This window comes from Oculina patagonica, chromosome 13, assembly GCF_052425735.1.
Source record: "Oculina patagonica isolate OP01 chromosome 13, crgOcupat, whole genome shotgun sequence".
NCBI lineage: Eukaryota > Metazoa > Cnidaria > Anthozoa > Scleractinia > Oculinidae > Oculina > Oculina patagonica.
This window is the reverse complement of record NC_135770.1, coordinates 9,721,260-9,735,458: the sequence shown is the minus strand read 5'-3', so window position 1 is coordinate 9,735,458 and position 14,199 is coordinate 9,721,260.

Below are 14,199 nucleotides of genomic sequence, written 5' to 3'. Positions count from 1 at the left end.
TTCCTTGGGTGGTGAGTTCCTCATGGAACTCATGTTATCTGAGGGCAGCATATTGATCTTGTTCTAGATTATTGTCTTCCTTACGTGGGTGTTCCTTCAGATAATACGAGGGCAGCATGTTGGGCTCGTGCTGCATTTTTCTGTGTTACTTGGGTGATGAGTTACTTGGGTGATGAGTTGGTTATTGACCTCGTGCTAGATTATTCTTAGATACTTCCGCTGACCAAGTTACTTTTTCTATTGTATTGCGAGCTCAAATCTTACTTTTTGTCTAGGGTAATGACATGATTTTGTAAGCGCAATTTCTGCGATTGGAGGTGAGATTTATTTCGGCTATGGATCTTTTTTTGAGCAGTATTCGTTTCATAACTTTAATAACAGTTTCTTTAATTAAAGTATTTTCGCAAAATGTAAGAACCAGAAAATAAGTGAGGAGCTCCGCTTTTAGGTTTGGCTAAATCTATATTTTACATAAATATTACATTTAAAAAATATGAGTTTTTGAAAATCTTTGCAACCTTATAGCTTAAAAGATTAGCCTGTGTAACAGGCGTAACCCCTCCCCCTTTTTACGCCTGCTACGCAGGCAATTCTTGGTTTCTACGTGATGTCATCAAAATTCTAACTCCAAATTCGCTAGCCCCCTGACCTATTATCCTTCACTGGCTATTAGTCGTCCTTAATATATATCTTGTTGAAGGTTTTCAGCACGATAGCATCCGTTGTCTTTAAGAAATAACATTTTGAATTTCGGAGTTTTGCGTCACAGGACATCAAAATGGCCGCCTGAAGGCTGTCACGTTTGCTTAAAAAAATGCCTCATCCTGTTACTTTAAACGATCTGAACAATTGAGGTTTACAAGAAGTGTTTATGTGAATGTTTAGGTGTTCACGAAGGTGAACTGCCGTGGTTTTATAGCAGAAGTGAATGCCAGATGTTTTCATTGGTTTCCGGCGGCCATCTATCGTTCATCTTGGTGCCCCTTCACATGGACTCCAACATGGCGTTTCCATACTGCTCTCTCTAAATTTGTGTTCAAAGTTTTGACGGATATCTTGAGTATGCAATACCGTACAGACCTGAGCCTCGGACACGTAGACTATCTTTTAATTTTCTACAACCTGGAGTTATTTTGTGCAGCGCGTGACATTATTGTTACTTACGTGACAGTGAAAACCAGTAATTAAAAGATAAAAGCTTCTTTCTCTTACTTACATCCTTTTATTCAGAGCACGTTGTATCATTAGTTCATCGTCATTCGGTAGATCGTCTCCGAACAGTCTTTTCTTCAACACCCTCGCTCTTCTTCTACGAGCGGCTGTTTCATCCACAGCTTGACAAACTCCCTGGCGTCGCATCGGCTGTCCTTGTCTTACCTCTGATTCATCAGTAGTAGGAGAGGCCCGGGGCAGATTATCCCTCTCCTTGTCTGTTGCCTCATCCTCGGCTTCACAACCTCCCTGACATTGCATCTGCTGTCTTTGTCTTTCTTTTGATTCTACATTAGTGTAACTGGCCGAGTGTTCCTTTTCTTTGCCCCTTGCCTCATCCAGGTCCTTTGTAATGACGGCTTCTCCGTGAAAAATCTTAGGCGAAGGTGGCGTATGCAAAGCTGTGGAGACATCTTGATTACATGCTTCGGCCATACTCGCTGCCGTATTTTCTTGATGTGATTGAAAGGGAACATGTCGTTTTCCAGTCGCGTCAAACTGTTCGCATTCAGTTGTCTCTTTGAATTCCTTCTTTGGAACAGGCGAATTTTTAAAATGAGCTGCTCTTGCCACTTTTTCGCAAATCTCTTCTTTTCCAAACAATGAAGACGAAAAGTCAGTTTCTGAGACATTGTAGTAAACACGCCGGGACAAAATATCACCACAGTGACGGATTCCTCTCAATCCGTTTGATTCATCACTTCTTGTTGCTCGCAGCGCTGGATGGCCGCAGATCCCTGGCCTTCTCGACGTGTGTGTCATGGAAACTGTGCTTTTGCTCCGAGGAAGGAGATAAATCTCTTCTATGATAACGTTTTCGCTCGCGGGACAAAACAGTAGGCTACTTCTTCTTTCCAAGGCCGTCTTCCCATTCATTCGTCCCTTGGTATCTGAGCTTGTTCGCGGATAAGGCACGTGTTCTGTTTGCTGACCGGTCGATACTAATGCTACATCACTTCTCTCAAATCGTTGACTCATCATCTCTCTTCGATTTGATACTACTTCCCCGTCTATAACGGACATAGTACGCTGGTCTTGGCGAAATCCTCCTTTTCTACCACGGTCTTTTAACCTCTCATCCCGCTCATTTGGTTGTCTTCTTCGCTGAGACACTCCATCTTGTCCAACTATTGGCGGAAAAAGACATTCCTTTGCTGTTTCACTCCGTGTCGCCATCACAGCACCAAAAGTTGAAGAAATTCCTGGCAAGCCTTCGTGATTTGAACTTCGCTTTTCCATATCGCTGAGTTTGTAATTTGAACTTAACTAAACGCTTTTAACGAAAACTTGACGAACAGTTTAAGCCTGACTGTGGAGGTTTTTAAGTTTTCTCCCAGTTATGTATTGCGTACTTTATGCCAATCAATGGCATTGGGTGTTGCTGCACCCATGCTGCACCCAGTTTAAAAATATCTGGCATATTGTAAAATAGGGAATGGTCTGGATTGGTCAGGACTTGATGGCCATATATGGATTTGTAAAAGGTGGTTCTAAAGGCTCACATCAAAGATAAATCTCTTACATCTAACACAAATCGCTCACTTAAAAAACAAACTTCTTTACATCAAACACAAATTCCTCACATCGAAATCCTTCCAATAAAAAAAAATCCCTTCGTATCAAACACAAATCACTTCACATCAAAAACAAATCTCTTCACATCAAACACAAATTCCTCACATATTATCAAAAACAAATTCCTTCGCACAAAAAACAAATTCATTCGCATCAAACACAAACGTCTTCACATAAAAACAAATCTCTTGGCATCGAACGAAAATAAAAAAGAAAACACTTCAAAAGCATATCGCAGCCACAAAAAATCTCTTCAAATCAAACACAAATCTCTTTACATGAAAAACAAATCGCTTGCATAAAAAGCAAATCCCTCACATCAAAAAGAGAAAAATGCCGTCTTCTTGAGCTTCAAGAGTGTGTATCTTTCTGTCGTAGGTCGAGGGTACTATGGGTGTAAATCGCTCACATCAAAAACAAATCTTTTACATCTAAAACAAATCGCTCACATTAAAAAGGAACTTCTTTACATCAAACACAAAACTCTTTACATCAAAAACAAATAGCTCACATCAAAAACAATATAAATACCTTCACAACATGGCAAAAACAAATCGGTAACATCTCAAGCAAATCTCTTTACGTCAAAAACAATTCGCTTCCATCAAAAACAAAATAAATATCTTCACAACAGGGCAAAAACAAATCGGTAACATGAAAAAGAAATCCCTTCATAACAAACACAAATCGCTCACATCTAAATCAAATCTCTTCGCATCAAAAACAAATCCCTTTAGGCCAAGAAAAATCACAATGGCTAATTAGGCAAATAATTAACTTAATTCGGCGAGTGATAACACAAAATGACTGGTAGTTATGTGTTTCTTTTTGTCAAGGGTTTTAGGGCCGTGGGTCGAGGGTTGGAGGTACTATGGGTGTAAACGCTCACGTCAAAAGACAAATCCCTCACATCTAACATAAATTGGTCACATAAAAAACAAACTTCTTCACGTATCCACCAAAAAAAACCCTTCACATCAAAAACGAATTCCTTCCCATAAAAAACAATCCCCTCGTATCAAACACAAATCACTTGACATCAAAAACAAATCTCTTCACATCAAACACAAATTCCTCACATCAAAAACAAATTACTTCACACAAAAATCAAATCTCTTCGCTTCAAACACAAATCATTTCACATAAAAACAAATCTCTTGACATCGAACGAAAATCAAAACCAAAACACATCAAAAACATATCGCTGCAACAAAAAATCTCTTCACATCAAACACAAATCTCTTTACATGAAAAGCAAATCGCTTACATAAAAAGCAAATCCCTTACATTAAAAACAGAAAAATGGCGTCGTTTTGAGCTCCAAGAAAGCTTAAACCACGCCCAGATTGCTTTCCTATAGGTGTTTAACTCATATTTTGTTCGACAAGCATCATCGTCCCTTTGACATGAGAGCTCCAGTCTCCTATCCCCACTCCCCCGAGCCACAGATAACAAACTACGTCAAATGCCGTCAGAAACATCAAACTGAGTACAAGAACTCAAAATAAAAGGCCAAAACAGAATTTCAATAAATAAACTTTATTCCACCAAGAAATTCTTTTAACAATCACTTAGTTATTACTTGGGTCAGTTCACTCACACCCCTTACTTCGAACACGGTGAAACTGATAAAGAGATTTCATACATCGAGTTCCCAGGACTTACAAAGCTAAACACTCGATAACGCTGTACTTGTTGGGAAATTTTCAAGTTCTACTCGATCTTATTAACGATATATAACAGTTAGCCTATGAGCGTTTTGTAATTTTTGTCGAAATAAAGTTCTCTCGCCTTGAGGACGAAAGTAACGAGCTCTGTCGAGAAACTGAGGCATGCACTAAGTGCTCATTTTAACTTCAACGCTTGTTCGCATGATAAAAAGTGGGCCTTTTATCCTTTCTTTCTCCGAAGGATACGACGGACCAGAGAAATATGGTAAACGATAAACTGTGCAGCATCATCAGCATAACGCTGTGCTTTGTCGCAAACGAACACGTCAAACTATTTTCAGTTTGTTTTGTCGTAGTTCTGTTCAGCTTCATTGCATGTAAAATGTGGATATGTGAAATAAAAATCCGATCTGTAGCGCCCATTCTGAGACTACCTGTTCGTTAATACGGATTAGCATTAGACATATTTTCGCGAAATTTAGTTATACCTCTGGACATAGGCACTTTTGAACCACTCCTCCAGTCCCACTGGACTGAAACAGATCTAGACTTAAAGTTATTACATAAATATTATTTTAAAAAAAGATATTCTGCTATTTTCTCTTACTTACATTCTTTTATTCAGAGCACGTTGTACCGTTAGTTCATCGTCATTCGGTAGATCGTCTCCGAACAGTCTTTTCTTCAACACCCTCGCTCTTCTCCTACGAGCGGCTGTTTCATCCACAGCTTGACAAACTCCTTGGCGTCGCATCTGCTCCCTTTGTCTTACCCCTGATTCATTAGTAGTAGGAGAGGCTCGGGTCAGGTTATCCCCCTCCTTGTCTGCTGCTTCATCTTTAGCTTCACAAACTACCTGGCGTCGCATCTGCTGTCTTTGTTTTTCTTTTGATTCTTCAGTAGTATAACTGGCCGAATTTTCCTCTTCTTTGTCCCTTGCCTCATATTTTGCTTTGCAGACTCCATGGCGTCGCATCCGTTGTGTTGGTCGTTCTTCTGATTCATCAGTAACATGACAGGCTGAATGTGTCTTTTCTTTGTCCTTTGCCTTATCCAGGTCCTTTGCAATGACAGCTTCTCCGTGAAAAATCATAAGCGAGGGGGACGTATGCAAAGCTGTGGAGATATCTTGAATATTTGCTTCGGTCACACTCTCTGCTGTATTTTCTTGATGTAATTGAGAGGGATCATGTTTTGCCGTTGCGCCTAACATTTCGCATTCAGTTGTCTTCTGTTGGCATTCCTTATGCTGAACAGGCGAATTTCTAAAATGAGTCGTTCTTGCCCTTTCTGCCATGACCACTTCTGCACCAATCTCCTCTTTTCCAAACAATGAAATGGACAAGTCATTTTCTGAGCCACTGTAGTAAATACGCCGGCGACAGAATTTCGCCGCAGTGACGGATTCTTCTCAATTCGTTTGATTCATCGCTTCTCGTTTCTCGCGCCCTTGGATGACCGCTGGTCCCTTGCCTTCGCGACCTGTGTGTCATGGAAACTGTGCTTTTGCTCCGAGGTAGGAGATAAATCTCTTCTATAATCACGTTTTCGTTTTCGCTCGCGGGAAAAGACAATGGGCTGTTTCTTTTCTGTACTGTTTGGTGAGCAGTCGAGGCTAATGCGGCATCGCTTCTGACCATCTTCTCTCTTCGATTTGGAACTCTCCCGTCAAAATTAAACATGGTTCCTCGGTCGTAGCAAATTCCTCTTGGTCTACGATCACACTGCGCCGATTCTCTCCCGTTGTTTAAGGAGCTTGACAATTTTTCTACTTCCTTAACTCTCGCTTCACTTGGCTCTTGTGTTCGTTGGAATGCTCGATCTTGTCCAACTATTGGTGGGAAACGGCATTCCCTTTCTGTTTCATTCTGGGCCGCCACCACACCACCATAAGTTGAAGAAATTCCTGGCAAGTTATCTGAATTGTAATGACGCCGAATAGTTGGCTTAAATAGTCCTTCGTGTTTAAAACTTCGCTTTTCCATCTCTCTGAGTTTGTAACGGAAATTTTATTCGATACAGCACATTGATCCGATCTGTTAGCGCCAGAGTAAATCCTTCAAATATCTCCCAAGCTAATTACCTTTAATCAATTAAGCATATTTATGCTAATCAAAGTTTATAGACATCATCACTCGAGGTAACAGCAGGCTAATTGGGGCTGATAATGACCGTTATTCGATGAGGAAGAGCACTAATGACTGGATGTCAGTATAGGTGATATGGTAATTTTCGATTGAGAGTCGAAAGTAATTCGGAATTACTTTGGTTTTGGTTTACTACACAATGTGATTGGTATAAGGATTTAACAACTGGATTGCCTTTTTCTTTTAGGATTGGCCAGGGTGATTACTTTGGTTTTAGTTTAATGACACTCGATCTTAAACCGCTCCATTAAAAAATGATTTATCAATTAACTAATTAATACGAGTGTTTTTATTTAACCCGTGAAACAATATCTAACAATTTGACTAAAATAGTCAAAGATAAAATAAAGAAAACAATGCATCTAATAGTATCTAACTGGTAATAATTATTTCGTCGTTCAAGTAAAGTTATAGCCTTCATGTTGCATTCGACAATTTTTTGGTGGGGCGATGCTTTCAATCCCGGCCTAGACCTGTGAGTTCGAATACCGAACAATGAAACGGGAATCGACCGTAAAATGCGATGGATTGAGTTCGATTGATCTCGGAAATCGAACATAACCGAATAAAACCCATATTATGTCATGTGATGTGTACGAGTGATGGTTCAAATATTGAACGCAAATTCTGGTACAACTACATACAAAGCCATCCCATTGGAATTGGGAACATCAAATTATGGTGTCCTAGTCTCTATCGCAGCATTCATCCATTTATCCACCAAGGATGCTTGCGTTTCAACTAGGTTTTGCTAGGATACGCCTTTATAGAAAAACATGTTACGTGTGGATTGCAGCCATAAGACTGACATTGTAACCTGGTAAACCAACAACCCTTCGCAGATTAAGTGTTAGCAGAGCTAGAAAGAGCGAAGCAGAATTCTCTGCTCTTGGAACACGCGTTGACGGACGACGGCCACTGCTTTCCACTACTTGAGCTTCAAGAAACTAGCCATCTTTTTTTTTCAATATAGGTTTCATTTTACCAATCTCGAGTTAAGCTTGATTTTCACTAGCGACGCAAGCACAAGCGCAAGCATAATAGTGAAAACGAACGTCGACACAAGCACAAGAACACAATGTTCAGGCTCGTTTAGACGCGGAGGAATCTGTAACGTTAACGTATGTTTTAGTTGGGCAAACACCGCCAGACGTAGTAAATGTCCTTGTGCTTATGCGGTGTTTTGTTGTCACACGGCACAACACTAACGCAAGCGCAAGAAAAGGAAACAAAATTGATCCTTGTGCTTGTGTCGAGGCCGTTTTCAGATGAATTAAGGCGCATTGAAGTGTTAACATGTTACCAGGGTAATTCGACAGGCACTCTTATTGCCTTGAGATCACCCCTGGTTTTAACTAAAATGTGAATTTGGTGATACGCTACATCGCACGCAACGTTGCAACGCACGAGCAGAGCTATTGTAAAGCTAATAAACCTTTTGTTTTTGACAGAGATCACATGACTATTTGACGTCAACGTTTTCGAAAAACTCCGTTTTCGCCGTCTACACTACACCACCTAGCCGGCGTTTTCAAATTTCTCCACTTGGAGACCGTTTTCGAAAAGCTCCGTTTTCGGTGACCGAAAACGCCGTTTCAGTGTGGACGGTTGGCCTATCCGCGGGAGGAAAAAAGATGCGTTTTCAAAATTATTCCGATTAGTGTGGACGGGGCCTTATACTTCACTCAACCGGGAAAAGAATTTAAGCACACGAATAAAGACGTCATTGTGGGACCTAAGTACAAACGCCATTGTGAGGAGTGAACTGCTTACAATCTACTTGGTACTTGGATCAAATGGCGATGAATCCTTTGTGTGTCAATTATTCTGCACTACAGTTCAGTTGCTTGTCATTTTCAAATAATTTTTGTGCGACCTCCACAAGCGTAACATATATTTAAAGGAGCTACGTCACGTGTATTTCGCAGATTTTTTGAATAAACTGTTTTGAAATTACTGGTAGGCAACTTAATCGAACATCTAAAGGAAAATATAACCTTAATTTGCGGATATAAATCAAACTACGGCCATAAATATCGATCTTTTGAAGACGCGCGAAAAAAGAAAAAAAGTTTAGCCTCAATTTTTCAAGTTGCAATCTATTTGCATCCTAGCCACCCGCAGCCAAAGACCTCTGTTAACAGTTTCAGTGCTATAATGTTACAATTGCTAATAAATATGGATCATTATATTTAGGTTTTCTACGACACAAATATAAATTTTCGTTGTTCAAAAATCTGTTTAAATCCGCGACAAAGCCCCTTAAAAAGAACACATACCCAACTGATCCGTGTCAACAGTCTTAGAAGTTTTTCCTCGCGAAGCGAGGCCGAAGGCCGAGCGTAGCGGGGTGTATAATTTTGTCCCTCAAAGGGCTCAGGCGGGATGAAATCTCGTGTGGAGTTTACGGTCATATATATTTGTGAGCTTGGTGTGTGGCGGAAATGACGTCACACGGCCGCGCGCTGGTGGCCTAATGGTGTGAGGCGTCGAACTTGAAATCAGATCTTCGGGACTGAGGGCGGGGGTTCGAATCCGGCTAGGGTTTTTTTTATTATTATTATTATTATTTTTTGTGGGTTCGAATCCTGAGCCTTTCATTTTTATCGTTTTTCTTTTCGGATTAAAATAACACTGATTTCCACATAATACTCCCTCAACGCCTATTCAGGCTATAAACCTTTCATCGCCATCAGGGGCGCGCGGGCGGAGGGTTCGAATCCTCCTGCCGTTCGTTCTTCTTTTTTTTTTAATGCCCTCAAATAAATGTCCAAAATGCGACTATCCAATAATTTGTCGATGATTTTGAAAATAGCCTGCGCTTCCCAACGCTTTATACCTCTTTACGAACCCGTTACTAGGCAACAATAACAAATCACCGGTTAAAACCGGAGCTTCGCGAGGCCCTGCGAGTCACGTATTACTAGTTATTAAATGATTGCATATTAAATGGTGGTATATAGTTAAGTTGATGCATAATGCACGGAATAGTTCGGCTTCTCATCTTTTGCACAACACAATTTTTGCGTGACCTCTACAAGCGGAGTATGTGAACAGCACTTTCTTTTTAAGCCAGTCCGTGAACTGTTTCGTATCAACAGTATTAGAAGGGGAACAACAATTAAAAGGATCACACACACTGTGAGAATGATAGTTACTGAAAGAAGAAACAAAGAAAACAAAATAAAAATCTAGTGAGCACAATATTAATATTTAAGATATTAATATTTTATTAGGTTTTACAAAATATTCGCTAGCGAAGAAACAATTTCTATGGAACTAACTGATAAAACCATAGCTTCATTACAAACAAATATCTCTCCCTGCGTTATAATTAACCGTCAATTATTGTCCTTCCGTATCTTCTCAGTTTTGTATTTGCTGTGTCATATTTTGCTCGTATTGGATTATTTTGTCTTACTTGGGTGGTGTGTTCCTTATGTAACTCGTGTTATCTGAGGGCACATATTAACCTCGTGCTGGATTATTTTATCTAACTTGGGTGGTGAGTTCCTTATGGAACTCACGTTATTTGAGGGCAGCAGATTGACCTTGTGCTGGATTATTCCGTGTTACTTGCTTGCATAGGGTGCTGGACTATTCTGTCTTACTTGGTGGTGATTCTGTCTTACGGTGACTTACTTGAGTGGTGGAACTCACGGTATCTGAGGGCAGCATATTGTCCTCGTGCTGGATTAATCTGTCTTACTTGGGTGATGAGATCCTTTTGGAACCCATGTTCTCTGAGGGCAGCATATTGTCCTCGTGCTGGAATATTCTGTCTTACTTACTTGAGTGGTGAGTTCCTTATGGAACTCACGCTATCTTAGGGCAGCATGTTGACCTTGTGCTGGATTATTCCGGGTTTCTTGCTTGCATAGGGTTCTGGAATATTCTGTCTTACTTGGGTGATGAGTTCTTTATGGAACTCATGTCATCTAAGGGCAGCATATTGATCTCGTGCTAGATTATTCTGTCTTACTTGGGTGGTGAGTTCCTTTTGGAACTCACGTTATCTGTAGGCAGTATTTTGGCCTCGTGCTGCATTATTCTGTCTTACTTGGGTGATGATGGAGCTCATGTTATCTGTGTGTGGGGGGGGGGGGCATATTGACCTCGTGCTGGATTATTCTGTCTTACTTGAGTAGTGAATTCTTTATGGAATTCGTGTTTTCTGAAGGCAGCTTATTGACTTTGGGCTAGATTATTCTGTCTAAATTGGGCGGTTAGCTCTTTACGGAACTTTTGTTAACTGCGGGCAAAATATTTCAATGTCTTGATTTTCCTGACTAAGTTGGGTTGCGAGTTCCTTAAGGAACTTTTGTTATCTGAGGGCAGCATGTTAACCTCGTGCTACATTAATATGTCTTACTTGGTGGTGTGTTCCCTATGGAAATCATGTTAGTTGAGAGCAGTATATTGTTCTCGTGCTAAATTATTTTAATAGAAAAAGTCTTACTTGGAAGGTGAGTTCCTTATGGAACTCACGTGTTTTGATGGCAACATATTGACCTCGTACTGGATTATTCTGTCTTACTTGGGTGATGAGTTCCTTATGGAATTTATGTTATCTTAGGGCAGCATACAGACCTCGTGCTAGATTATTCTGTCTAACTTGAATGATGAATTCCAAATGAAAGTCATGTTTTATACAATAACCGAGCTATTGCGCGTGTTGTGATTGGTTGATTCCTGTCAGCAATTAGAGTACAGACGCAGAGATGACGTCACGCGGTGGTGTGATTCGTGCGCGTGATCAGAGTTCATAGTCAAAATCAGAGTTGTCGGCAAAGTTTTTTAAACTCGCGGCGCCACAACAAAGCAAAAAAAGTTCAGCTCAATTACAAATCTACAGTGAGAAATAATACGCCAAGCATCGTTCACCTTTCGAAGCATTTAACTGGGCTAAACAAGCTTGAAGAAGACAGTGAATTATTCGAGAAAGTATCAAAATCAGTATGAAAGTGCGACCGATGTTGTACGGTTGGACGACGCCACGGGAAACAAATGAATAGCGGTTAAACGCTTAGGTTAATGCTTACAGATTTTAACAACTTTCCAAATGGAATCAAGGTTAGGTTTTTTCATTGACTTTCAATTTTCCATTTTTCTGTTTATTTAATCGGTTTAACAGTGTTTCGTGGTTACGGAAACTAGGCTCGTGGGCCACTTCTTTGTTCATACCACATTTTGACGTCATCTGTGATCTATAACTGAACAGACGCACGGCAAAATGGAATCTATTTGTTAAGCTGACGGCAGCATATTTACTTCGTGCTGGATTATTCCGTGTTACTTGCTTGCATATTAACCTCCTGCTAGATTACTGCCTTTCTTGGGTTGTGAGTTCTTTATTGAACTCGTGCTAAATTATTCTTTATTATTAATTACTCATAACTCATGTTATCTGAGAGCTGCAACAAAAGCCGAGCCTGCATCACAGCTGTAACAAGTAGCTGCAAACAGCTTTTACTCGGGCCATCGTTAACGAAGAGAGCGTTTCGAACGCAAACTCAGCAAAAGAAATGAGATCGTGAGCTTTCGCTTGTAAATGCGTGCGTTGCAGCCAGACGTGTCACAAAATCCTCGATATAGACTAAAGCACTGTTCACATTAACCCGGCTGAATTTGAAAACGGAGAAATTTGAAAACGTCGTATAAAGTGTTTTCCGTCCACATTAACCCGGGTAAATTTGAAAACGAGACGTTTCATCGCATGCAGAGTTACAACGCATGTACAGAGCTTAAAAGAAGCGATGCTTCTTCTCTTCACGCTTTCAAATAAACAGATCGACAATGACTTTTTGAAAGAAATATACATATATTGGATTGCAATCGTAACGCAAAACGCAAGGGAAATGCCGCGATTAGATCAGATCGAGGGCTTGTCTATGTGTACAATCAGGTAATGACATTTTAAGACAAACCTCTTCAAATCCAAAACAAATCCCTTCGCATCAAACACAAATCTCTTCACATCAAAAACAAATCCCGTCACACCAAAAATAACCGTCCCCCTCCAATCAAAACTATTTTTGAGGGGAGGGGGACAGTAGTACACAGGCTACACCAAAAACAAATCCCTTCACATCAAAACAAACTCCTTCACATCAAACACCAATCCTTTCACATTAAAAACAAATCGCTCACATCCAAAAGAAAAAGTGCTATATATTAAACTTCCCGGGGTCGAACGGGGAATACTACCCTCGGTCTAGTATTTCTCTTACCAGACAGACTTATGGGGATGTACTCCCAGTACGCCCCTGGAATATTTTTGCGAAATTTAGTTTCCTTTGAAAACGATTTTAACAGATAGCTGGGGGACCTTATGAGCCATTCCTCCTGTCTCACTGAACTGGAACAGACAAATTAATTACATAAATATTACATTTTTTTAAAAAAATGTTAGGTTTGCAAAATCTTCGCAACCTTGTAGCTTAAAAGATTAGCCTGCGTAGCAGCCGTAAAAAGGGGAATGGGGAGAGGAGAAGGGAGAAAGCAACCACCCCCAACCCAGCTCTGTTTTCACTTCTCGAATTCCCTCAATCCTCCTACTACCACTCCCCCTTTTTAGGCCTGCTACGCAGGCTATTAAAAGATAAAAGCTTCTTCCTGTTACTTACATTCTTTTATTTAGAGCACGTTGTATCATTAGTTCATCGTCATTCGGTAGATCGTCTCCGAACAGTCTTTTCTTCAACACCCTCGCTCTTCTTCTACGAGCGGCTGTTTCATCCACAGCTTGACAAACTCCTTGGCGACGCATCTGCTGATCTTGTCTTTCCTCTGATTCCAGTTCAGTTGTAAGACAGGCCCGGGGCGGATTTTCCCTCTCCTCGTCTGTTGCCTCTTCCTTAGCTCCACAACCTCCCTGGCTTCGTATCTGCTCTCCTTGTCTTTCGTCAAATTCATCTGTAGTATGACCCAGTGATTGTTCCTCGTCTTTGTCCCTTGACTCATATTTAGCTTCGCAGACTCCATGGCATTGCATCTGCTGTCTTTGTCTTTCTTTTGATTCTTTAGTAGTCTGACCTTCTGAATTTTCCTCTTCCTTGACCCTTGCCTCATATTTAGCTTCACAGACTCCATGGCGTCGCTTCCGTTGTTCTTGTCTTTCTTCTGATTCATCAGTAACATGACAGGCAGAATAATTCTTTTCTTTGTCCCTTGCCATAACCAGGTGCTTGGCAATGACGGCTTCTCCGTGAAAAATCATAAGCGAGGGGGATGTATGAAAAGCTGTGGAGTCATCTTGATTACTTGCTTCGGTCGTGCTCTCTGTCGTATTTTCTTGATGTAATTGAGAGAGAACATGTTGTTTTGCCGTTGCGCCAAACTGTTCGTATTCAGTTGTCTTCTGTTGGTATTCCTTCTGCTGAACAGGCAAATTTCTTAAATGAGCTGCTCTTGCCTTGTCTGTCATGGCCACTTTTTCACAAATCTCTTCTTTTCCAAACAAAGAAGACGAAAAGCCGGTTTCTGAGACATTGTAGTAAACACGCCGGGACAAAATATCACCACAGTGACGGATTCCTCTCAATCCGCTTGATTCATCGCTTCTTGTTGCTCGCAGCGCTGGATGGCGGCATATC